Genomic DNA, 27851 nt, shown 5'->3' with positions numbered 1-27851 from the left:
TAATGTTACAAACATATATACAAATAATATATTCTAGATATCTAACTTTTTTTTTCAAGAGGCAAAGGGCCTGAAAAAAGGCCTAACAATCCGTTCTCTTAAAATTTCCTATTCTGTAATTTCTTTTTCAGCCTATTCTTAGCTTTAATTTATAGAAAGTTTCATTTATTTAATATAAATTCTTATTTGAATTTTTTTCAGCAGGCCTTACTGTATAGGGAAGAGGCTTTTTCTTAATTAGTTCGACTACACTGACCATTAGTCTCTTGACCCATTGTTTTATTGCCATCTATTCCTTTCCAAACTCAAGCTCTGGATTGTTCTCACCATCTGCTTTTCACACTCTTGTTGTGTGCTATTGAACATTATAGAGAGAAATAATATAACTTTGCTGAACCACTACAAATTTGTAGTGTCCTGTTTCAACAGAGCCCCCATTGCTGCCCAGAAATCTTTTCATCTCCTGCCCTGTTTTTTTTTTTTTTTTTAATCTCATTCCTCATAGTTTCTTTCTCAAGCTTTCTATTCTTTCACAAAGCCACCCCCTTCCATCTCCCTGATCAGGGGACCTAATCTTATATACCATTGTAAAAATTGAGGTCATCTATGTTGATCTGATTCTCCTGAATTCCACATTTCAAGTCACCCTTAACACCTTCCTTCATTTTCTCCTCCTTTACAGAAGATGATATGGCTTGCAAATGCTATCCCCCTTGATCTCAATCCCTCAAGAATCCATTATCAGTTTCCCCTTTGATCTTCCACCCTTTCTCTCTAACCATCTTTTCAATCTTAGGACATTTGGTGCTGCTGACAGGATCATTTTATGGTAATTTAACTTCCCTGTCCATATTGTCCCATGAAAGACAAGCCAGTTTTCTTGATTTTTCAATTATTATTTTGACAATACAATCTCTTTTATAAAACTTGTTACTTCTTGTTTTTCAAAAGGGTGGACTGAGCAAGTATAGTTCTTTGGGAAATGATTCTCAGTGTTTGAAGGATATCAAAGGGGAATATGGTAAGGTATGGTGGCTATATCCAAAACTTGTTGAAGCCAGAAGGATAAGGTACTTCTTATATCTGAAATGCAAGAGTTAGACCCAAGAGTCTCAATCTTTCTAACAGAATCTGAATAAGTTTACTATGAGTTCTATCTCCTGCTAGGTATCGGTCATAGAGGTAAAATCCATAAATTCTGTAACTAAAACAATAAATAAGGGGGCCCTTTGAGGGTTGAACAATTCTTTTCACAAGAATTTGCTATCTGCTTTGATTAATTCTAGAGTATGTCATATGTTGGGTGCCTGTTAAAGCTGGAACTTTCACATGGTTGAGAGAGTCTCAGGGGAAATAGCATTAAATAACAACCAATCATGATATCCAGGGAACATTATTTACTGATCCTAAAATCATCACAAGGTGTACCCTAAGGGAACTGCATGAAAAAAGTATAGATATACATATCCAGGAGCCTTCCTAGTAATACATAGGATAAAAGGGGGAGTATTGATGGCTATTTTGAGGAGCAATGTAAACAAGTGCTCAATGTCTATCCAAAATGCTATTCCTTTGTGTTAAAAAGTGCCCTCCTCATCTGAAGATTTAGGAGCTCTAGCACAACAGACATTTCAACATTTTTGTATTAATGTATTTTGTTTTACATCATCTTTTTTTTCTAATAATTCTTCCCCAAACTGAATCTAAGGAGTTAAACCTATAATAAAGAATAAAAAAGAAAGGGAAAAAAATTCAGCAATACTAAATAAAACATCAACTGATTGACAATTCTCAGATGAAGAAATTGAAACTATTTCTAGCCATATGAAAAGATGCTTTAAGTCATTATTAATCAGAGAAATGCAAATTAAGACAACTTTGAGATACCACTACATACCTGTCAGATTGGCTAGAATGACAGGGAAAGATAATGTGCAATGTTGGAGGGGATATGGGGAAAAAGGGATACTGATATATTATTGGTGGCATTGTGAATACATCCAGCCATTCTGGAGAGCAATTTGGAACTATGCTCAAAAAATTGTCAAACTGTACATACCCTTTGACCCAGCAGTGTTACTACTGGGCTTATATCCCAAAGAGATCTTAAAGAAGGGAAAGGGACCTGTATGTGCAAGAATGTTTGTGGTAGCCCTCTTTGTAGTGGCCAGAAACTGGAAACTAAGTGGATGCTCATCAACTGGAGAATGGCTGAATAAATTGTAGTATATGAATATTATGGAATATTATTGTTCTGTAATGACCAACAGGATGATTTCAAAAAGGCCTGGAGAGAGTTACATGAACTGATGCTGAGTGAAATGAGCAGGACCAGGAGATCTTTGTATACTTCAACAACAATACTATATGATGATCAATTCTGATGGACATGGCCATTTTCAATAATGAGATGAACCAAATCAGTCCTAATGGAGCAGTAATGAACTGAACCAGCTATACCCAGTGAAAGAACTCTGGGAGATGACTATGAACTACTACATAGAATTCCCAACCCCTCAAATTTTGTCTGCCTGCATTTTGGATTTCCTTCACAGGCTAAATGTACACTATTTCAAAGTCTGATTCTTTTTGTACAGCAAAACAACTGTCTGGATATGTATACATATGTTGTATTTAATTTATACTTTAACATATTTAACATGTATTGGTCAACCTGCCATCTTGGGGGGGGGGGAAGGAGGGGAAAAATTAGAACAAAAGGTTTGGCAATTGTCAATGTTGTAAAATTACCCATGTATATATCTGGTGAATGAAAACTATTTTTTAAAATCTTAAATAAAAAAAAAATGTATAGCTCACACTGGCCTAATTGAAAAAAAAACAAAACCAAAAAAAACCCATCAACTGATTGCCATAGTATATATAGCATAGGCCTTCACCTATACAGAGGGGAAGCTTCATTCTAATTAATTACTCTTCTTCCCTGGCCAACAGACCTAATCATGCTTCTCCTTATTTTCTAGGTTGTTTTTTTTTCTAGGTTGACTGAGTGCAACATCTATAACCTCAGCCCCTTTTCCCAGTTCTATTTAAATGACTTTAAAGGATGAATTAAAAGCCATTATCTATAAATGAAAGAATAACAGAAAATTGCCCAATGTTTTAAGTCTTTTTTATTATGACTTCAAAACTTCCATTGATTCTAAAAAAGAGATGTCAATCTATGCTATTCTGCAATTATAACTTTCAAACTTTAAAATAATACCTACTCACTACTCTTCCTATCATATATTGTCTACCTTATTAGAATATAAGCTCTTGGTGAAAAAAGATTTGTCTTCACTTTTTGTAGAGGGTTGAAACTCTGAAAAAGTATGCTTGAATCAGACAGCAGAACACTTAAGGCTAATTATCTATTTGATGTGAGATAATGGCTCTATATACATATATTAGATGAGATGGTGATGTGATGGCTCTCCTCACCATTGGTGGTTGCAGAATGTTTGGTGTTGAGATAATCGTGGGCAAGGATTGGAAGATTAAGGGAGAGAAGTGAGATTCACTTGGCAGCAGGATGAGGAGGAGAAGAGAGGCTGGAAGCTCCGGACTCCAGAATCCAGGATACATCTTTGGCAAGCTGTGTGGCAGCTTGCCTGCCTCCTTCACTTCTTCCCCTAAAGACCAAGAACTTTGATTAATCCTGACTCTGACTGATCCTGATGCCCTCCAAGGAGCTAGTCTGGACATATTACAACTTTTTTTCTTATTCCCAGTGCTTTGAACAGTATTTTGGCACATAATACAGCTTAATAAAATGCTTTTTCATCCATTCATTATAATTACACAATATTCAGATAACATATTATGGTCATTTTATTTATTGTTTTCCTGATTCTGCATACTTTATTTTGCATTATTTCATATGTTTTTTAATCTGCTCCTGCATTCTTCATATTCATTGTTTTTTAGGGTCCAATAATAGTCCATTACAGTATCAAAATTTGTTTAATCATTTCACAATTAATAGGAATTTACTTTGTTTGCAATTCTATAGAGGAGATAATATAAATATTTTGCTGTGTATGAAATCTTTCTATTTTTGACCACCTTGGAAATATGGCTAGCAGTAGTATTTCTGGGTTAAAGGATAGATTAATATTTTAGCCACATATTTTAATAAAACAGATTGCTTTCCAGAATGGTTGAGTCAATTCACATATTCCATCAATATTACATTTAGAATGCCTGTCTTTCTTTTTTTTTTATTAATTTTATAATTATACATTTTTTGACAGTATATATGCATGAGTAATTTTTTTATAACATTATCCCTTGTATTCATTTTTCTAGATTTTCCCCTCCCTCCCACTACTCCCTCCCCTAGATGACAGGCAATCTCATACATTTTACATGTGTTACAGTATAACCTAGATATAATATATGTGTGTAAATCCAATTTTCTTGTTGCACGTTAAGTACTGGATTCTGAAGGTACAAGTAATCTGGGTAGATAGACCGTAGTGCTAATATTTTACATTCATTTCCCAGTGTTCCTTCTCTAGGTGTAGTTGTTTCTGTCCATCATTGATCAGCTGGAAGTGAGTTGGATCTTCTTTTTGTTGAAGATATCCACTTCCATCAGAATACATCTTTATACAGTATTATTGTTGAAGTGTATAGTGATCTTCTGGTTCTGCTCATTTCACTCAGCATCAGTTGATGTAAGTCTCTCCAAGCCTTTCTGAATTCATCCTGCTGGTCATTTCTTACAGAGCAATAATATTCCATAGCCTTCATATACCATAATTTACCCAACCATTCTCCAATTGATAGACATCCATTCATCTTCCAGTTTCTAGCCACTATGAAAAGAGCTGCTACAAACATTTTGGCACACACAGATCCCTTTCCCCTCTTTAGTATTTCTTTGGGATATAAGCCCATTAGTAGCACTGCTAGATCAAAGGGTATGCACAGTTTGATAACTTTTTGGAATGCCTGTTTTTCAAAACTTTTTCTGAGGCTGACTTCCTATCATTTGTCATCTTTGTCAATTTGTTATATGTGAAATGAAACTCCAAAGTTGTTTTCATTTGTAAATTTTTTATCACTAGTGATTTGGAGTAGTCTTTAATATGGAAGCTAATATCTTTTTGAGAATCGTTTATATCCTTTGCTTATCAATTAGAGGCAACTAGGTGACTCAATGGATAGAATACTAGACCAGGATTCAGTAAGATTTGAGTCCTAATTTCTCAAATATTTACTAGCTATGTGATTTTGGGCAAGTCACTTAACCCTGTTTGCCTCAGTTTTCTCAACTAAAAGATTAGCTGGAGAAGGAAATGGCAAACTACTCTAGTGTCATTATCAACAAAACCCCAAATGGGGTCACAAAGAGTTAGAGAACTGAAAAATAACTGAATGACTAATCATTTGAAAATATCTATTTCTGTTTTATTATAAGCAGCCTCTGCCTCTCTAAAGCTTAAAAGTAAGATTCAGGTCTGAGAAGAGATGGCATGTGATCATAATTTCTCACTAATTATGGCTCAGGTAGATTCCATTGACAAGAGGCCCAATGTCTTGGAAAAGCAAGCATAAGAGTAATGAAAATAATTGGAATGATTTGCTGATTTTCTGGGCTGAGATCTATACTCCATGGTGCATTCATGGAAGTGAACCTGTGACCTGGCCCCATCTGATGATACTTGCAAAAAGCTCTATGTGACCAGTGTTTCCTGGTTGTACCTATAATTGGGTGTGGGAGTGGTGTTAGACCAAGGAGCCACCCACTTATGAGGTAGGATTCAGTTCTCTGCCTCTTCCTCTCCTGCTCCTCTAACCAAACTAAATTACTAAGGAGAAGCTAAGATACTTTGGAAGTCCCTAGGAACATAGCTCTTCATCCTTACCTTGGTCATTTTCCAAATTGCCACAATCATTATCTCTCTTCTTCTTGCTCTGAAAACTGTGGTCAAATTAATACAGAAATGTTTTGGAAATATTATGGGTTCAGTTCCAGGCCACTGCAAGAAAGCAAATATCAAAATAGAGTGAATCAGACATATTTTTTGGTTTTCTTGTACATGTAAAAGTTATGGTTATACTATAGTATAGTATTTTAAGTATGCAATATATTATTATGTCTTAAATTTAAAAATACTCTATTGCAAGTGTAAACTGTTTGCACTTTTGTTTTTCTTTCCAGGTTATTTTTACCTTCTAAATCCAATTCTCCCTGTGCAACAAGAGAACTGTTCAGTTCTGCATACATATATTGTATCTAGGATATACTATAACATAATTAACATGTATAAGACTGCCTGCCATCTAGGGGAGGGGGGGGTGGAGGGAGGGAAGGGAAAAGTCAGAACAGAAGTGAATGCAAGTGATAATGTTGTAAAAAATAACCCAGGCATATGTTCTGTCAATAAAAAGTTATAATAATAAAAAAAATTTGCTAAAAAGTACTAACTATCATCTGAGCCTTCAGGGAGGCTTTTGCTGGTAGAATGTTTTTCCTCGATGTTGATAGCTGCTGACTGATCAGGGTGGTAGTTTCTGAAGGTTGGAATGGCTGTGGCAATGTCTTAAAATAAGATAACAGTGAAATTTGCTGCATTGACTTCCTTTCATGAAGGATTTCTCTGTATCATGCAATACCGTTCGATAGCATTTTACTCACAGTAAAACTTTTTTTCAAAACTGGAGTCAATCCTCTTGAATCCTACAGCAGCTTTATCCACTAAGTTTACATAACTTTCTTCAATATTGTTGGGTCTCAGGGAAGAGAGAAGCTGGAGAGGAGACAAAGAGGCAAATAGAAACAGAGACAGAGAAAGGCTGGAGAGAGAGAGACAGAGAGACAGACAGAGAGGAATGACTGGTTGATGGAGCACTTAGAACATGCACATTTATCAGTTAAGTTTGTTGTTTTATATGGGCACAAATTAATTTTGCCCTAAACAATTACAATAGAAGCATCAGAGATCACTGATCATAGATCACCATAGCAATTATAATAATAATGACAAAGTTTGAAATATTTTGAGAATTACCAAAATCTGACACAGACATACAATGTGAACACTTGGTGTTAGAAAAACAACACTGATAGACTTGCTCCATGTAGGGTTGCCACTGTATTGTTATAAAACAACATTTGTGAAGTCTAGTACAACAAAGCATGCCTGTATTTTCCATCGTCTTTGGAACAACAGGTCAGTGAACTTTCCTGTTTGTTCCACTCAGTCAATAAATGGTAAAAGACAGTCCCTGACCTCAAGGACTTCACAGTAAAATATAAGAGACAACAAACAAACAGCTATGTACGAATAAAGTACACAGATTTAATTTGACATAATCTTCAGAGAGAAGGAAGGTCAGGAATGTCTCCTTGCAAAAGGTGAGATTTTAGATCAGACTTAAAGGAAAGTAAGACAAGGAAAGAGAAGATTCCAGAAAATCCACAGGAGATTATCAATGAAATGGCCAGAGTAGGGAAATGGAATTTGGTTGAGCCAACAGGTGAGAATTCTTCAAACTTTCTCTCAAGATTACAATGAAATTAAGGAAGGGTAGCTATAATTGTCCTTTTATCTTGAGCCTTGGGCTAGACTGGGCAGTACTGCTCTCTGTGGCTAAAGTCTTTTTTTTTTTTTTTTTTTTTAATTTTATCATTTTTTATTAAAAATTTTTCAAAACATATGCACAAACAATTCTTCAACATTAGCTCTTACAAAGCCCTGTGTTTCAATTTCCCCCCTTTTCCCACACCCTCCCTAGATGCAATAAATGTTAAACATGGTAGAAATATATATTAAATCCAATATATGTATACATATTTATACAGTTATTGTGCAGCACAAGAAAAAAAGAGAAGCAAAATAAAATGCAAGTAAACAACAACAAAAAGATAAAATGCTATATTGTGAACCACACTCAGTTCCCATAGTCCTCTTTCTGGGTGTAGATGGCTCTCTTCATCAATGAACAATTGGAACTGGTTTGAATCATCTCATTGTTGAAGAGAGCCAAGTCCATCAGAATTGATCATCATATAATCTTGTGGCCTGGCTGAAGTTTTAACAAGCGCTTTCATCTGGGGAAATAAACTTTGACTAGAATCAGCAGATTTTTCTCTTAAATTCCCTCAAAGGATTAGTTCTGTACAAAGCTCTTTTATTGCCTCTAGGCAGAAGATAAAAGAAAGCTAGGCTCTTCTTGCCATAATTCCTTCTGAATGAGATGAGGTGAGATCTTTCAAGACAGTTGTGAAAATCGAGTAAGGCTTCATCTACTTCAGTGTTTGAGTAGGCCTGAAGGACTCTGAACATGGAGTCAAGGGCATAATTGCGTTCCCCTCTCATGATATCTCCCTATTTCAGCCAAATATGGGCAATTATGTACTTATTGGTCAAGTTCAATTTCATGGGTAGATCTGGCATTTAGAATGTAAGACTCTCAGCCAATGAGGATGAGAGTCAGTGGTGGGAGGGGGTGTTTTGCATTAGGCATTAAAGGTCCTGTCCTGCCCACAGGAGGTGCTTCCTCTCTTCGATTGTCTGCTCGAAGGGTGGGGCGCCCTTCTCGAGAGAATGTAAAATAAACTTTGATTTTTTTTTCTAGAGCTCTCTCCAGCTTTTTTTTTTTTTTTATTAAATGGTGACCCCTTACCATTTCTGTACCACACACTTCCATATTCAAAAGTTTAGCCTACTATATTTTTCTTTAGGGTGATTAGTTTTTTTACATCTTATACTCCTTTGGGAATTTTATGTAGATGAATAAGGGAAAAGATGGAAAAAACATATCTGAAGTTGCATTCATGGACCAATTGACCTCTTCATATGTTTTAAGACAATAAATCTGAGAGAGAAAAAGATCTGTTTTCCAACTGAAGGTTTTCCCCTTTACATTTATTTTAGACTAGGCAAACCAAGGGTGGAGCCAAAAGAGAGTAGATAGGATGTTGCCTGAGCTCTCCTCAGCTTCCCCTCAGAACCAATACTAGATCAAGCCTCTGAATGGAGTTAGGAGTGATAGAACCCACAAACATTCTGAGTGTAACAATTTTCCAATTTAAGTCTTAGAAAGACTTCAGGAAAAATTTGTCTCGATTGAGCAGGGGAGAACTAGGCCCACCACAGACACAGCATAAGGAGGCCAGGTATGGGAAGGCCAGGTTCAAGGAATTTAGCAGAAGGCTTCTACCCAAAATACAGCAGCATTGGTTACTCTGTCGTGGTTTAGATGGACAGATCAGCAGACCAGCTGTATGACCTCCAACACAACTAGAGAAGGTAAATTGTGAGACTCTGAACCTCAGCATAATAGTCAGGACTTAGCTAGGCCACTTAGCTCAATGGGGAAGCCTGCAGCACTGGCCCTGACACAGTCAGTGAAAAAAATTTGTTGGCCTGCAGAAGAAGCTTGGGACAATGAAGCAGAGAGATGTCTAGAGAGTAAAAGTAAAGGGCTAGAGCAGAGTTTATTAAACTTCAGCTGAAATTAAAAAAAAAAAAAAAAAAAAAAAAAGCAGGGATAGCAATCCTGATCTTAGATTAAACAAAAAGCAAAAATAGATCTAATAAAAGAAATAAGGAAGAAAACTACATCTTGCTCAATGTAATGAAGAAATAGCAATACTAAACATATATGTACCAAGTGGTACAACATCCATATTCTTAGAGGAGACGTTAAGTTGAGTTGCAAGAGAAATAGACAGCAAAATTATACTAGTGAAGGATTACAACCTCCCTCCTTCAGAATTAGATAAATATAAATACAAAATAAATTAAAAAGAAGTTAAGGAGGTGAACTGAATTTTAGAAAATTGGAGAAAATTGAATGGAGATAGAAAGGAATATACCTTTTCTCAGCAGCACATGGCATCTACACAAAAATTGACCATATGTAAGAAAATAAAAACCTCACAATCAAATGAAGAAAGGCAGAAATAGTAAATGCATTCTTTTCAGATCATGATGTGATAAAAATTACATGCAATAAAGGGACAGGGAAAAATAGACCAAAAGTAATTGATAATGAAATAATTTAATCTTAAAGAATGAGTAGGTTAAACAAATCATAGAAACAATTAACTATTTCATCCAAAAGAATAACAATGAGACAACTTACTAAAACTAAAACAAAGCAATTCTTAGGGGAAATTTTATATCACTAAATGTTTACATGAATAAAATGGAGAAAGAGAAGATCAATGAATTGGGCATATAACTAAAAAATCTAGGAAAAAAACAAACTAAAAATCCCAATTAAATAAAAAAATTTAAATTCTGAAACTTAAAAGGGAGATTCTTAAAATGGAAAATAACAAAATTATTGAACTAATAAACAAAAATAAGAGCTGATTTTATGAAAACTCAACAAAGTAGATAAACCTTTGGTTAATTTGATTAGAAAAAGGAAAGAAGAAAACCAGATTACCAGTATCAAAAATGAAAAGGGTGAACTTACTACCAATAAAGAGAAGATTAAAGTAATAATTAGGTGCTGTTTTGCCCAACTGTATAGCAGTAAATCTGACAATCTATCAGAAATGGATGAATATTTACAAAAATATAAATTGCCCAGATTAACAGAAGGGGAAATAAATGACTTAAAAAGTGCCATTTTAGAAAAACTAATTGAATAAGCCATTAATGAATTCCCTAAAAAAAAAAAAAAAAAGTCTCCAGGACCAGATGGATTTACAATTGAATTTCACCAAACACTTAAAGAACATCTAATTTCAATACTATAAAAACTATTTGGAAAAATAGGAGAAGGAGTCTAAGCAAAGTCCTTTTATGATGCAAATATGGTGCTGATACCCAAATCAGGAAAAACCAAAACAGAGAAATAAAATTATAGAGCAATTTCCTTAATGAATATTAATGCAAAAATCTTAAATAAAATTTTAAATTAAAATTTAGTGAAGAGATTACAGCAATTTATCTCCAGGATAATGCACTATGACCATATAGAAGGCACATAGAATGACCACATAGGAATGCAGGCCTGATTCAATATCGGGAAAACTATCAATAAAATTGACCATATCTGTAACCAACCTAACAGAGATTATATGATTATATTAATTGATGCAGAAAAAACATTCGACAAACTACAACACCCATTCCTATGATTTATAGACATTTATAGACATTCCTTCTATCTAAATCATAAACCCAAAGGCTCCAGCTTTACTATCTGACAAAAATTGCTAGGAAAATTGGAAAATAGTATAGTGGAAACTAGATAGGCATTGACCAACACCTAATATGCCATACCAAAACAAGGCCAAAATTGGTTCCTGATTTAGACATAAAGGGTGGTACTATAAGCAAATTAGGAGAACAATGGATAGTTTACCTCTTGGATCTGTGGAGAAGGAAGGAATTTATGGCCAAAGAAGAACTAGAAAATATTATGAAATGTAAAATGGATAATTTTGATTACATTAAATTAAAAAGTTTTTGTACTAACAAAATCAATTCATCCAAGTTTAGAAGGGAAGCAGAAAGCTAGAAAAAATGTTTATATCCACAGTTTCTGATAAAGGCCTCATTTCTAAAATATGTAGAGAATTGTGTCAAATTTATAGAAATACAAGTCATTCCTCGGTTGATAATTGGTCAAAGGATATGAACAGATAATTTATTCATATGAAAAAATGCTCTAAATCACTATTGATTAGAAAAATGCAAATTAAGACAACTCTAGGGAACCATTTCACACCTTTCATATTGGTTAAGATGGCAGGAAAAAGTAATAATAAATATTGAAGAGAATGTGGGAAAGCTGAAACACTAATGCATTGTTGATGGATTTGTGAATTGATCCAGTCATTCTGGAGAGCAATTTGAAACTATGCCCTTTGACCCAGCAGTGTCTCTACTAAGTCTGTATTCCAAAGAGATCATAAAAAAAGGAAAATGACCCACATGTGCATAAATGTTTGTGCCAGTCCTTTTTGTGGGGTCAAGGAATTGGAAACTGAGTGGATGCCCATTAGCTGGGAAATGGTTGAATAAGTTATGATATAGGAATATAATGGAATCTTATTGTTCTATAAGAAATGATGAGCAGGCTGACTTCAGAAAACCTGGAAAAACTTGACATGAAATGATGCTGAGGAAAGTAAGCAAAACCAGGAAAACACCATTATAAACAGCAACAATAAGATTATATAATGATCAACTGTGATGGATTTGGCTTTTTTCAACAATGAGGTAACTCAAGGCAACTTCAATAGACTTGTGATTCAAAGAGCCATCCACATTCAGAGAGAAAATTATGAAGACTGAATATGGATCAAAGCATAGTATTTTCATCTTTTGTTGTTGTTGTTGTTTATTTGTTTGTTTCCTTGGTTTTTCTTTCTTATATTTTTTTCTTTCACTTTTTGATGTGATTTTTTTGTGCAGCATGACAAATATGGAAATATGTTTAAAAGAACTGCCCATATTTAACCTATATTGGATTGTTTGCTGTCATTGGGAAGGAATGGAGAGGAAAGAAAGAGAAAAATTTAGAACACAAAGTTTTGCAAAGATGAATGCTGAAACCTATCTTTATATGTATTTGAAAAAGTAAAAATCTATTTTACAAAGTGAGGGGAAAACTAGGAAGACCTTTAACTTTTACTAAAGTCTCCCTGAGGTTAGCATCTGTTAGGTTCTTACTAAGTGCTAAAATGGTACTTAACAATTCTCTAGTTCCGGCCTTTAGGGGAGTTTTATGCCTGCGAACTCCTGGGGAGGAGCTTGCATGCTTAGGAGGAGTAAGTTCATTGATTGAAATAATTTTTCCCAGAAGCCCTTGCATTATCCCATGCCCATTCTCTGGGAGGATAAAGAGATGGAGAGTCTTGTCTGGGCCAGACTTGGGGCAGCTCTCTGGAGAGAGAAAGAGTCTCTACACGAGGTCAGAGATGGTGGCAGTTGACACAGCAGATCTCCCAAAGATTGACCAGCAGTTTCTGGAGACAACTGCACATTATATATTGGCGTCCACAATGTGGGGCAAGGACTTTTGCTTATGCTGACAAGGACTTATTCTGAGCCCTTCAGAGGAGCTAGATCGCACCATCGCAAACATCCTCCCTTCTTTTTCCCCATCCTTCTCTCTTTACATGCCCATATACATATAGTACAAGAATGATCTCAAAGCTATAACAATATACAAGAACTATAGTGGACAGGTGGAAAGGGCAATGACTTTATCACATGGGTTTAATTTTGGCCCTGTGAATTTCACTGACAATGATCTCAGTCTTTCTTATTTACATGGAAGAATAGAAAGCTCCTAGAAAAATAAATTGAGGAAGACTGAAAGCCAAAATGATTTTGTAGTTATTGGGCTTTGACATTTTTTATGTCTGTACTCCTTTGACAGTTTAAAGAAATCTATGAACTCCTGTGATATCTGACTAATTAGACTAATTGAATATTCTAATCAGTTATTCAAATTAGTGTGATTCCATAAGGGGTAGTGATTACATATTTAATAATTATTTATCAATATACATGTAGAAATTATATGTATATTAATGCTTATTTTATGTATCTTATATTTGAGGATGATTATAAAAGAATTTTGATTTCAATTCTTTTCCTAAAACTCACTTATTATAGAGAGCTGAACAGAGGACCTTTAACCTTTTTCTTGCTGAATAAGTTGACCAAACTCTAGTTGGGAGGGGTAAGGGGACAGTAGGATGAATGTGGCATGGATATCTTTGAATACATGGGTTCTTTCCTATAGTGAACACTCAAATATTCAGGAACCATTTTTTGGTAAGTTCTCCATTTCCTTCAATTTTAACTTCAGGATTTAACATCTAGAATCCTAGTATCAGGATTAATAAGGCTAAGGCCTTAAGGGGACCAAAAGGTCCTTTATATGTGATTATCAAAATTTATGCTAGTTTTCCTCCTAAAAACTTAGCTTTGTCAGTGACTGATTTAGTCAGATAGTAAATATCTGTCTAATCACCTCCCAAAAGGAACCAAAGCAAATTGCCTGGATATTTTTGAATTATACCTCTATCCTTGTCATTTCTTTGCTAGGGAAATTACCTTATTGCACTGTTGCCCAACAGATCCTATGAGAATTTGACCAAGGAGTAACCTTACACTGCAGGAGCTGCTTGTGAATTTGTTCTTCAATCTATTGCCCAATATGAAGTCAATGGAAGTCCATCAGCTCTGCCCATACTTGGATATCCAAATGAGCTAATGATTCTCTTGGAAGGTCAAGATATAGGTCTATTACCAATGAGACTATGTATTTTACTTTGTCTCTTCTGTATCATTAGGGTAGCAAGCAAAAGAGGCATCTCAGATAATGATAAGAATCTGAGGTCCTGTTCATTGAAGGGGGCCAGGTCCCTTTACTAAATAATTGTTGGTTTAGAGCTCTGCCTCAGTTGTTTTTCTTGCACACTGGACATTTTTGGGCCACATTTTTAGTGAGCCAGGTAGAAGGACATGATAGGGACTCTCCTTTCCTCAGACCAACCTTTGCACGGTACCTAAGAAGAAGTACACACTCAGATGAATTTTTGCCATTGGCTCCCCCAAAGACTAAGAGGTTGGATTCTTCTTGTCCTTTATACCCAAATTTTCTGAGTCTAAAGTTAATCTTTCCAAGCTGTAGATAGATGAGTCGTCTTGGTTTACCCCTAAGTTTTTTGTTTTTTTTTCTTTTAAGGAAGTTAAGAAAATTATCTTAGCTGGCTGAAAAAGAAAAACTAGTGGTTTCAATGCTACTTTCCACTAGTCTATCTTTTTTTTTTAACAAAAAGAAAAAAGAAATAGAAGGGAAAAGACATTAGCTTCTGTTTCAAGCATTAAAATTATATGTAATATAATTTTTATAAAGAATAGAATTTCTGTGCTCCAGAGTTCATAATTCCATATGAATTAGGTATAAATTCAAATAGTTCCTCTTAACCCAACTGGGGAACTTCCTTAAAAGAAAAAAGATAATTTAGGGGTAAACCAAGAGAATACCTGTTGGCAAAGTTAAGATAGATTTTTGTCTTCAAATTTTTTAAACAATAAATAATTGAATTATTCTTGTCATTAGTAGAGAAATTCCTTATGTAGGTTCAGGGAGTACTCTGAGTGACTTACAACACAGCAAGAAATCTTACAACCTGTTCTGTTTCTTGAGCTGTGATTCCTCAACATGAGGGCTCTGACATAACCTAGAGAGAGCAATAATTTGGGCCAGATCTGATAGTCTTAAGGGAGAGATTTCCCACTTCAATTACAAGCTATCAAGCCACATCACCACTGAAGACAATTTCACCCTCCTATTTATTTTTCAGTGAGTGAATGAGCTGATTTTGAAGTTAGAAAGCCACTACTTCAGTCAACTATCCTGGCCAATCCTGGGGAAGCCATGCCCCATAGGCAAAATGCTTTGGTTCCTTCTGGGAGGTGGTTAGACAAATATTACCATCTTACTAAATCAGTCACTGATAACCAAAACTAAGTTTTTAGGAAGTTTTAAAGGAAAGTGTGTATAAATTTTAATAATCTCTCATAAAGGATTTTTTGGGTCTTAGGAGATTGATCCTAGAATCCTAGATGTTAAATTATGAAATTAAAATTGAAGGAATTAGAGAATTTACCCCCCCAAAAAAGTCCTTGAATATTTGAGTGCTAGCTACAGGAAAGAACCCACTTTAGTGCAGAAGAAAATGACCTTTTAGAGAAGGTGAATTTTATTTGTTGTTGGTTTTTTAAAGAGGGAACCACTACATTAGCTGGGAAATTCCTAATTGAAGAGGGCCACAGGAGCCATAGTGTCAGACATAAAGCATTCCTACCAGGATCTCCATTGGTTAAGTTTTTAATAGTCTGAGATAAAGGCGGATTCCCTATCTAGCAGGGGATGACAAAAAAACAGAACTGTTAAATTATGTAAAATCTGTTTTGAAAATACAAACTCCTCAGGGGAATTGTTTTGGCCAAAGTTTGGAACAGTTGATTACTTTTAAAAAGTACAGAATTTTATTGCACAATCTCCCAAAACCAATTTAGAACAAATGAATTATTGGTATTCTTGGAAGGTACTGCCAGAAAGCAGTTAATTCTCATCTCTCTATCCAGCTTTACCAGACCTTTCTCTTCCTCCTTCTTTCTCTGTCCCTCCTGCTTATTTATGCACCTTCCTCTGAAACAGCCTTTTAACAAAATTCAGGAAACAGAGAAGTCTGATGGTATTTTTCCTCTTATAAAGTGCATCAAGTAGCAGGAGGAGGTTTTGTGTATATTAAAGAAGATCATCTTTTTAGGTCATCAGACCTCTCTAATTAAAGGAAAGCCATACCTAGATTTGATGATCCTATTGCAGTTATTAATCAATTTATAGTCCAAGTTCCATGGCAATAACTGGGGAGATGTGACTGACCTTATGGAGACTCTGTTATCCTCAAATGAAAGGACAGGTGTTATTGAGATTATAAATAAACAAATTGTGGATCCAATAGATCAGGGAAGTTGGCCATTTAAAATCCCCATTGGGATTCTAACCAACCTGCATATAAAAATGAGCAAACTGAGTTTCAAAAAGCTAGAGATATCTTACTTAGACGTATGGGACTTTTTGTAGAATGAATAAGTAATTCTCCTAGCACTACCATTATGGACACAACATCTCTAGATCAAAGGTACAGTGATACCAGCCTAAGGTAAAGTATCTTGGTTTTATTTTTAATCTGCTGGAAAGCATTCTATTTCTCAGAAATGCACATAGATAATTCAGTAGTGGTCAGTTCCCAAGAGAAAAAAGCAGGTACCTGCCATTTGGGGAGCTGCAGGATATTGCCATTAGTGTATTTTATCATTCCATGAAATTACTAAACCTCTTGTTGCACTAACTAAAGGACAAATTCCTGAACATCTCTACATTTTGAGTCTGAGCATCTCGCTACTCTCATAGAGTTGAAGAAAGCACTAATGTCTATTCAATCTCTAGGGCAGTGGTCCTCAAACTTTTTAAATAGGGGCCAGTTCACTGTCCTCAGACTGTTGGAGGGCTGGACACTCTGTCTCCACCACCTTAGCCCAGTGCCAGAAGTGTGCTTTGCTAACACGAGTTTAGGTCAAACGTCACTTCCAGTCTGATTTTGTCGTATATAACCTGGTGGGCACATAAACGTCCTCAGCAACATCTGGCCCACGGGCAGTAGTTTGAGAACCCCTGCTCTAGGGTATGAATGAAGGGGAGAGGGTAGTTTTTGGTGTTTTTATACAATCACTGGGATCCATAATGTGCCCTGTGGCTTATTATTCAGCTAATTGGACAATATAGTTGGTAGTGTTCCATTCTATCTGTTGGTTGTTGCAGCCACTGCCTTCCTATTAGAAAAGGCTTCTGATCTTGCAATAGGAATTTCATTAACTATTCAGTACCCTCATGATTTTGAATCTTTGCAGTTGTTTCACTGAACTCAAGCCTTTTCTGATCAAAGACTTGCTAAATAAGAAGTAACTTTACTTGGAAGAGCAGTTTCTTAATAAGACTTTTAGACATAAAGGAATTATCTTTGCCTTTATGATTGTGAGTAACTTTCATTCTAATAGTACTCATTAGCCTATGGTTTCTTGCAGTTACAATGATGTTAGATGAACAAAGACCCTATTATACTTTGGTTGTGCTTTTAATGTTGCTCCCTGGTGCCTGCTGTGATGACTCTACCCCAAATGCTGTCAGTGTTATTTATTATTAGAGTAAAGAGACAGAAAATTTCTTTTGCCTCCCATATCTAATGAATCCGATTTCTCCATTTCTCTCAGATTAATTAAGGGAATGGCTAGAGACTATTTGCTATCTAGTAACCTCAATATTTCTACTGATTACTATTAAGATGTGGGTAAGATATAGGCCTCCCTTTTACACAATTCCATGCTAATTGTGGCTACAGTGCCCTTGCTCTGTTCAGATATCTATACTACTAACTGCAAGGCTAAGCAAACAGAAGCCTTTCTTGTGATCTTAACATGATATACTGAAAGCAGAAGGATAGATCTCTTTTTTGTTACCCTGGAAAATCTTTCTCCCTTAAAGAGGAAGCATAGTCACCAGTGCTACTAAAACCTACCCATGAAAGTGCAAATTTTTCAAGACAGGACTAGGAAGTGCATAACACACACTATATTTCTTTCTTTTGGCAAATTGCATTCTATAGATGAGCCCATTAAATCCATGCCCAAGTCTATACAGAATCCTAGTGGCAATACTCTCTTATTAAAAGGAGCACTTAGATACCTACTTAGTTTTAACATAATCTCTAGCAATGAAATCAGTAGGGGTCTTTCCACAATGACTCTTGGACCTACTACAACTTGTAATTTTTCTGACCCATTGACTTGCACAACCTGACTCCTAATGAACCTTCCTATAATAAATTTGCTAATGAATTCTCCTGAAACAATTTTATTAGTAATCCTACCGATTTAGCAATTGATTTTGCTATAACTATCAAGGGAAACAAAAATTCTCACTCTTCAAATTGTTATTTTGAGGATGGGGAGCTGTCTCTATCAATTGGATTTTTGTGCTACTAGCATTAATGGTAGTTATTGGTTTAAGTGGTTTGGGAATTACCTTTGCTATAAATGTTTTTTGCTTGGGACAGCTAAGGATCCATCTTGAGACCTGATCCAGCTAAGAGTGATCTATATGTTTCATGACTTGACATAATCCCATATAGTTTTTATCAACTACAATTGGACTAGCAAAAGTTCTTCTATAATAGGTAAAATAGATTTTGAGACTAAAACTTCCAAGGATGTAGATGCAGGTGATGTCTGATATTTTCTAATCCCTGAAGTTCAAAAGAGAACAGGTGATATAGAGTATTTTGGAGGAACTAATAAGCTGAAAATTATAGAAAAGCTACAACCTTGTAGAATGGAGGAGCCTTCTCCAGGAGGAGCTGTTGAAGCTGTTTGACATTTTAATTCCCTGCTATATTGGACTGATTTTCTTATTTTTAACCCCTTGCTCTAGAAAGTAGTGAAATCTAGCCTCCTCAAAATATAATATGTGACCACTCCTTCGGACATAAAGAGGCTACCTTCCTATTTAGGGAAAAGGGAGAAATTGACAATCATAATGAAGAATACATTGATTAACAAAATCTTTTTAAGGACATCATACACAGTTGTGCCCCTAATAATACTGGGGGCCTTATTTGTGCTAGTATCAGGTCAAGACTTCAGCTCAATCCTATCCAAAGACCAAAGAGAACAAGAATTATTTGGTAACTAAATTCCATCTTTGAAAAAGGGAATGTTCCCCTGAGCCAATTATGGCTCAGTTGCAATGCTTCATATTTGATTGAAGATGCTTATACATTCAAAAATGAATGGGTCCTAAATAATCATATTATTGAATGCTTAGTTAAATAGGCCATAAACTGCATTATGCTAAGGTTATTGGAACACATGGGTACTAGGTTTGTCAATGTATCCATAGAAATTCACCTGAGCCTTGGGGGGTTGTTCCTGTTGAAAAAGGAGAAACTAAGCCAGAAGTATGCAGCAACAGCATGAAATGAAAATTCACTGGGTCATTTGTTCCTTTTGCCTTTGCCAAACATGTCATTAATGACAGCTCCTCTAACCTACAGAATGGAATAATCTTTCTATGAGAATTAGGGTTTTTACATTTTTTTTAAATGAAGTTTCACACATTGACCTGTAGCAATGTGACCTGAGTTAGTTTAAAAGCTAAGTTTCCCCCAGTGACTGTAGTTCATCCTATGCTAAATTCTACTCTTTGTGTAAACAAAAATAAGACCACAAATTCTGGAATAAATATGGGCAATTTAATGAGAAATAATTTCACTTTTGGTACTTCTGAACCTAAAATTGTTCCTTCTTTTGGATGTACCCTAACAAAGAACTTAGGGGGCTACCATAATTTTTCTTTTGCAAGTTACCTATAGTACATACAACTTTACTGAGTTGTCAAACTTTCTAAGATACCGTGGGGTTTAGTAACCAACCAGGTTAAATTTTTTTTTTTTTTTTTTTTTTTTTAATCAGTGCTGGTTTTGTTTTTTCTTCCCTCTCTCAAATCTAAGTAGTATGAGACTTGTGGAATAGCATATTTAGTGTCATTTGTGATTGTGACAAATCATTCCATATGATTTATGGGAATAGGAACAAATAGAAATATGGAAGCATGTTGGCATTTTTAAAAATAAAGCACTTTGGGGGGAGATCACAACCCTGCAGCAAAGTATGGTGCAGGGTATCACTTCTTGTGGACTTTCCTTCCTACTTTAAGTATGATTGTCAGTAACCTAACTGTGGAACTAGAAAATCTTGTTTAGGACACTCTGCTATTATTGAACATACTGCTGCAGCTATTTTAGGGTTGCAAGTCAAAATTGAACCTGTGGCTCATATGGCAGTGGAAAGTTAAGTGACTTTGAATATGCTGACTGCTACACTGGGAGGCAGGTGCCTATGCTGTCATTAATCAACCTTATTGTTCTTATGTTAATCACTCAGGTGATATTATTGCCAACATTGATGAAATTCAAAAAAATCCTGAATGGCAATGAGCAAATGGTACAACAGACTAAGGTGCCTGCAAGTAGTGTAGGATGTTGGTACCTTTCCTCCTGGGGCTTCTGGAGAAGAGGAATTTTCTTTCACCTAAATACTGCTTTGTCTGTTTGGCTAAGTTATCTCAATATTGTAATTTCATCTAATGAAATTCATTGTTTGTGTGATTAGCTTTTGTTTTGCTCTTGCTATCCATTTTCTTAAGATTGTTATTTAGTACAAAATTAATTTTAATCCTTTATTCAATGGCTCTTCACTAAATATATTATAGTAACTAAAGGATGTTTGTAATATTTCTGCTTTTAAGAACTTAATTGTGAGGTTTTATGCCAAAATACATGATCAATTTTTGTAACTATATCATGAAATACTGAAAAATACTTTTTTTAAGTTTCTATTCAGTAATCATCGGAGTTTTATAATTTCTATTTTTTCTCAAATTCTGTGCTAGTTCTTAACTTTTTTTCTTGTGAATTTTTTAGGTTAGATGTGTCTACATCTGAAAGCAGTACATTGAAATCCCAACTGTATTTACTGTATATTTTTCATTTGCAACTCATTTAATTTTGTCTTTAAGTATTCAGACGATATCTTTTGATGTATACATAATATGAATTCATATTAATTTAATGTACATGGTACTCTTGAGCAAAATGTAGTTTTTTCATCGACCTTTATTCATTAAATCTATTTTTGTTTTTGCTAATTGGTACCATTTCTCATAGTTGAGTTCTGCTGAATTAAGTATAATATATTGTATTCCAGACCCTTATTTTAAATGTGTGAATCTTTATAATCCAGATGCAATTAATAATTCCCTGAAGTAATTTAATTTGCCCTACATATTTTTATTGTGCTTGAACTATTTAGTCTATTGTACATAATTATAACTTTGAATTCATATACACTACTTCAGGGGATGTATTATTTGAACTAATAATAACCTACCTATACTTCAAATGTATTTTTTTTGGTAAATAGTATATTGTTTGATTCTACTTATATATTATATTTCCATATAGCTTATACTTTATATGTAGATTGTGTTACATCTAATAGATCTATGTGTCTACATAATAGATTTCCACTTCTCTATTTTGCATATATAATATATATCTTAGAAATTAGATCTTTATCAGAGATACTTACTACCAAGGTAATTTTCCTCAGTTGCTTGCTTGTATCTCTTCTAATTTTAGCTGCATTGGGGTTTATGCAAATTTTTTTTTTGTTTTATACAATCAAAATCATTTTACCACATATGAATACATTCTCTATTTTGCTTGAACATAATCTCTTACTTTTCCATACATGTGACAGATAATTTACTTCTTGATCTCTAATTTATTTATGATGTAACCCTTTATGTTTAAATCATATACCCATTGGAAGTTATTTTGATATACATTATGATATTTTGATCTGTACCTAATTTCTGCCAGATTACTTTTCAGTTTTCTCAACAGCTTTTGTGGAATAATGAGTTCTTGCTCCAGTAGTGGGATATTTATATTTATCAAAGACTAGCCTGCTATACTAATTTATTTCTGTACATTAAGTGCCTAATCTACTCTATTAATAAACTTCCCCATTTCCTATCTGGTACCAAATTGTTTTATGACAGCTTTGTAGTATCGTTTGAGATCTAGTACTTTTAGGGCTTTTTAAAAAAAATCTTTAAAAAGAATTGATTCCTTTAACATTCTTGATGTTTTGCTTTTCCAGATGAATTTTGTTGGGTATAAAATTGCTTTGCTAGTTTGGCATGGCACTAAATAAGTAAATTAATTTAGGTAGCATTGCAACTTTTCTTGTTTTGGCTTGTGCTAAAATGAACAATTAATATTATCCCAATTGTTTATATTTGCCTTTGTGTAAAGAGCATTTTCTAATTCTGTTCATATGTTCCTTTGTGTGTGTGTGTGTGTGTGTGTGTGTGTGTGTATGTGTGTGTGTGTGTGTGTGTGTGTGTGTGTCTGCAAGCAGACTCCCAAGTACTTCATATTGTTTGTAGTAATTTTAAATAGAATTTCTTTTTTCTATGTTTTCCTACTGGATTTTGTTACCAAGAGGCAAAGATGATGATTTATATGGCTTTATTTTATATCTTACTACTTTGCTGACATGATTAGCTAGTTTCAACTAGTTTTTAGCTGATTTCTTAGGACTCTGTAAGTAAATCTTTATATTATCTGCAAAATGAGTTTTTCTTCTTGGCATATGTTTGTTCTCTTTTTTTTTTTTTCTTTTATTTTTTACTTCCTAGCATTCTAACACTATATTAAATAATAATGGTGATAATGGACAACTTTACTTTACCCTGATTTTATTAGAAACATCTCTACTTTATTTTCATGACAAATAATGCAGGTTTTTGATTTTTAGATAGCTAATACATATCATTTTAAGGAAAATTATATTTCCATGCTTTCTATTTTTTAATAGGAGTGAATGTTATACCAGGTCAAATATTTTTCTGCATCTATTAATATAATCATATCATTTTTGTAGGTTTTGATATCCATATGATTATTTATATTGACCATTTTCTTAATACTGAACCAGACCTAGATTGTTGGTATAAATCCAGCCTGGTCATAGTTTATGATCTTTGTGCTATATTGCAATAGTTTTTTTTGCTAATATTTCATTTAATTTTTACATCAATATTTACTAGACATATTGATTTTTAAAATTCTCCCTCCGTTTAGGTATAATGACCAGATTTGTATCATATTGGGAATTTGATAGGATTCTTTTTTTTAGTGCTCTTCTATTTTATTTTTTCTATTTAGTATTTCATTTCATCCCAGTTACATGTAAAAACAATTTTTAACATTTGTTTTTAAAACTCTTTTTTTCAAACTCCTTTCCTCTTCCCCTCCCCCTCATTGAGAAAGCAAACAATTAAACATATTATATCTGTATATTTTCATATTAATCATGTTGTGAAAGAAAACATAGACCAAAAAAAACCCCAAGAAAAATAAAGCAAAAAAAAAAAAAAGTATGTTTATATAGTATTGAACTTAACTATTCTTTATGTGTTAGTAGAATTTTCTTGTAAGTCCATCTGGTGTCTTCTACCTCCCTCTCCTTTTGTAGTTCATTTATTCTTTTTTCTAAATAGGGCTAATCAACTATTTTATTTCCTATTCTTTTAATCTGGGCATTTCTTATTTTCATAAATATTCATCATTTCATTTAGATTGTAAGTTTTATTAGCCTACAACTGAGTGGGATAGTTTCTCATAATTTTTTTTTTATTAATTGTTAATTTACCTTTTTCATTTTTGACTCTGGTTTTTGCTTTTCTTCTTGTGTGTAAAATTAAATTAGGAAATGGCTTATCAAATTTTTTTCAAAAAAAGTTCCTACTTTTATTAATTTAATTTTTTGTTTTCAGTTTTAATTTCTCCTTTTCTTTTTTTTAGTGATCCTCTATTTTATTTTTTCTGTTTAGTATTTCATTTCATTCCAGTTACACGTAAAAACAATTTTTAACATTTGTTCTTAAAACTCTTTTTTTCAAACTCTCTCCTTTCCTCTTACCCTCCCCCTCATTGAGAAAGCAAACAATTAAACATATTAGATCTGTATAGTCATGTAAAATATTTTCATATTAATCATGTTGTGAAAGAAAACATAGACCAAAAAAATCCCTAAGAAAAATAAAGCAAAAAAAAAAAAGTATTTGTCAATTTGTGTTCAGATACCATCAGTTCTTTTTCTGGGTAAGTTTTGTACCTGTTGTATTAAGTTGTTAAGTCCCCCTCCAAGTTTTTCTTCAGGCATTTTAAGATATTTTTCCAATTCTTTCTTCTAAAGATCTTATTTTATTTATTTAAAACCCTGCTTCATCTTTTCCAATACATTTTCATTGCCATTTGACCAAGTTGTGTTGTTCTTTGACATTTCACTCGTAGATGTTGTTATTTAGGAGTAATTTAGAAGTTATTTTGTCCTTGGATATCTCTTGCTCCACAACAACTTTTCATCATAGATTCCTCTCAATTTTTAGATTTTCCAGTTGAACAATGGGATTATATGGTTGGCCCAGGCTCTGCACACTTCTAGGGGGAATGTCAGGACCTTTTCTTAAATACAATTTATATTCATAAGGGTCCTGCTGCTTCATGTACCAAGACCTCTATTCTTCAAGGAATTCAGAGGGATTCAGTCCAGGCACTTTCAACATTTTTACAATGCTTATGTAGTGTAATCTAGCATGAAATCTAATAGCTTTCTTTTTCATTTGAATTTCTGATGTTAATCTTAGCAATACAACTACAAGTTTGCCCCCAGTTGGAGTTCCAGTAAACTGCTACTGTCTCCAATTCCTTGTAAAGTAGGTTAACCGCCCCATAGGTTTAAGGTGATGGAACTACAATTACTCCTCTTTCTACCTAAAGGTATACAGCCTCAGGTCCTACATACCTCAGGTCCTTACCATAATCTAAAGTTCAATATTGGGGCCCCAACCATGCTTTGAGGTCAGAGCAACCCACCTGCCATCTGGCTAATTTTCTTGCTTCCTACACAGGACATAGTGTCAGGCTCTGTCCACACAATGAACCTGCTCCTTGCTATGGACCCCAACCTTGGTCTAACCTGGATCTTAGTCAAGCTCTGAAGCCAAAGCAACAAGGCTGTTAGCTCCCTTCTGTTTGTCTCTTTGTACAGGTCACAGTCTCAAGATCTCAGCTCTACTGTTCTCATCAGAATGTTCTTTGCCTTGCTGCAAACTTCAAGGAATTTTGGGAATCTCAGTCTGACTTCCAATATTTCTAGCATGCCCTAATATGATCTAGCATGAAGTCTAATTTTTGCTCTCCACTTGCTGCCTTCAGTCCATTCCCTGAATTGAAAATCTGAAAACAAAAGTTTATTGGGAAGATGGAGTGTATAAAGTTTCTTGTGCCCAAGTTAGTACTACAGGACAAGTATGTGAGACAGAGATGAAGGAGGAGATAGTAGTCGGATGATGTCAGAGGTATGTAACATAAAAAAAGAACCTCTGAGTGAATGACTTCAGTTTTAAAGGTAAAATACAAGATAAGTTTCTCAAATAAGGGAGTGGTGGAGATAGATAATTTTTAAGTTATTTGAAGAAAGGAGAAAAGGATTAGAATAGCAACTGTGTTTTAGTGAGGAATAGGTGGATTGCTTTACTCCAGTGAGGGTCTAGTTGAGATTAGATAATACAAATTTTTAGAGAACTCAGCATGATTTTTTTACTTTCTAATAGTCTATTCTTACTGATCATCTATTTAATACTTTATATGTACTTCTACTTGAACACCCACATTATATGAGACAATAAGTTTCTCCATCCATTCTTCCAATTTTCCTTGAATGCAATCTACTTTCTTCTCTTAGCATCATCGAAATATAGGAAAAATAATTTATAAGTCTTCTGTCTCATTTGACAACCTCTATGACCCTTTGTGACATTAATATTCCAAAGGAACATTTTTATCATATTCTCTATAAAAATATAAAGTCTATTCTCATAAAGTTCCTTTTGATTGTTCATTTGAATTAAAATTTTTATTTGTATTTCATTTATTTGTATTTTGTTTATATTTGTATTTCACAGTGGTATTTTCTACATTGCTCTGGATGGCAGAGATATCAAACACTTGCCCCATGTTGTCCACAATACTGAATGCAGTCTGAATCAGATTAAATCTAATTAGTAAGTATTTAACAAAATAAATAATGAACATAGATAATGTTAATATGTGATTTTTCTAAGTCAGTGCATAGCCACCATCTGAGGTTGACAAACTCCTATAAAGCCATGCAAGTCTGCCTAAAGTCAAGAGAATCCTCTATGCTGCTACTTGCCCATCTGACTGCCTTGTTATGCCTAAGAAAGAAGCAGTTTACAGGACTAGAAGTGAGAACATATAGGTTGGAATCTTGGCTCTGCCACTTACTAGACATATATACTTAGGTAAGTGACTTAAAAACTAGTCAATATTTATCAAAGTGCTCACTATATGCCAGACACTATGCTGGGTGCTGAGCATACAAAGACATAAATCAAACAGATCTGAATCGCAAGAGGCTTGTAATCCATCAAGAGGAGAATTTACCTACATAAAGATATAAATATAAAAATATACAAATTCGATGCAAAAGAAATACAAAATAATCTTTGACTATCATTGTCATTATACAAATGAGGAAACTGGGTTCCAAAGAGGGCAAACCTATGCCTTCTGCCTGTAAATCAATGCATCTTCCACTTTACCTCTCATATCTTATGTGATAGTAAAAACAATACTAGATTTTGGAGTCAGAGATATTAATTCAAACTGTGTCTGTTACCTACTAACTATTTCACTTTGGACAATGGAACAAACCAGGAAATAAATTAAAATGCCCTTCCAATAAATATTAAAGTATCTCAGGACTTTTACTTTGGTGGGTAATATTTTACTGAAAGAGAAAAAAAAAAGCTGGCTAGGTATTTCACTTTGGACAATGGAACAAATCAGGAAATAAATTAAAATGCCCTGCCAATAAATATTAAAGTTATCTCAGGACTTTTACTTTGGTGGGTAGTATTTTATTGAAAGAAAAAAAAAAAAAAGCTGGCTAGGTATTTCACTTTGGACAATGGAACAAACCAGGAAATAAATTAAAATGCCCTGCCAATAAATATTAAAGTATCTCAGGACTTTTACTTTGGTGGGTAGTATTTTATTGAAAGAGAAAAAAAAAAAAAAAGGCTGGTAGGTGACATGGTGGATTGATGATTAGAATCAGGAAGACCTGAATTCAAATTTTGCCTCAGATGCTGGTCAGGTCACTTGATCTGATTCCATTTCCTCATCAGTAAAATGGGGATAACAATAACATCTATGTCCCAGGATTATTGTGGGGGGGAAATGAGGTAACATCTTTAACGTTCTTTGCAAACCTCAAAGTGTTATATATAAATGCTAGTATTATATAGTAACACATTTGTGACCATGTGGCGTCCATCCGGCTCTTCCACGGTTCTCCTATCTCACTGTTGCTTCTTTGTTACTGTTACTCATACCTTACTCCCAACTCTAGTAAGAATGTCTTTTCGTGAGTACATCCTGAGCCTTCAGTGCCCTTAATTCGAGTGCAAATCCTGTCTGGCCACTTGTGGGAGCCCGGGGCAATTTACTTCACCTTTTCCGGCCTCAGTTTCCCCATCCGTAAAACGTAGATGACTATAGACCTCCCTCCCACTATCTTGAGAGCCGCTAGTAAAATACATAAAGCGCTCCGTACGAAGGACGCACT

The 27851-nt window shown here is 34.4% G+C and overlaps 1 pseudogene; it reads right to left on the bottom strand.

Annotated features, from left to right (window-relative positions):
• LOC141552677 (mitotic checkpoint protein BUB3 pseudogene) overlaps positions 1-27660 on the bottom strand; it is a 33377-nt pseudogene extending 5717 nt beyond the window's left edge.
• Between the last annotated feature and the right edge of the window lie 191 nt (positions 27661-27851).

This window comes from Sminthopsis crassicaudata, chromosome 2 (assembly GCF_048593235.1).
Source record: "Sminthopsis crassicaudata isolate SCR6 chromosome 2, ASM4859323v1, whole genome shotgun sequence".
NCBI lineage: Eukaryota > Metazoa > Chordata > Mammalia > Dasyuromorphia > Dasyuridae > Sminthopsis > Sminthopsis crassicaudata.
This window is presented reverse-complemented; position numbering and strand designations above follow the sequence as displayed.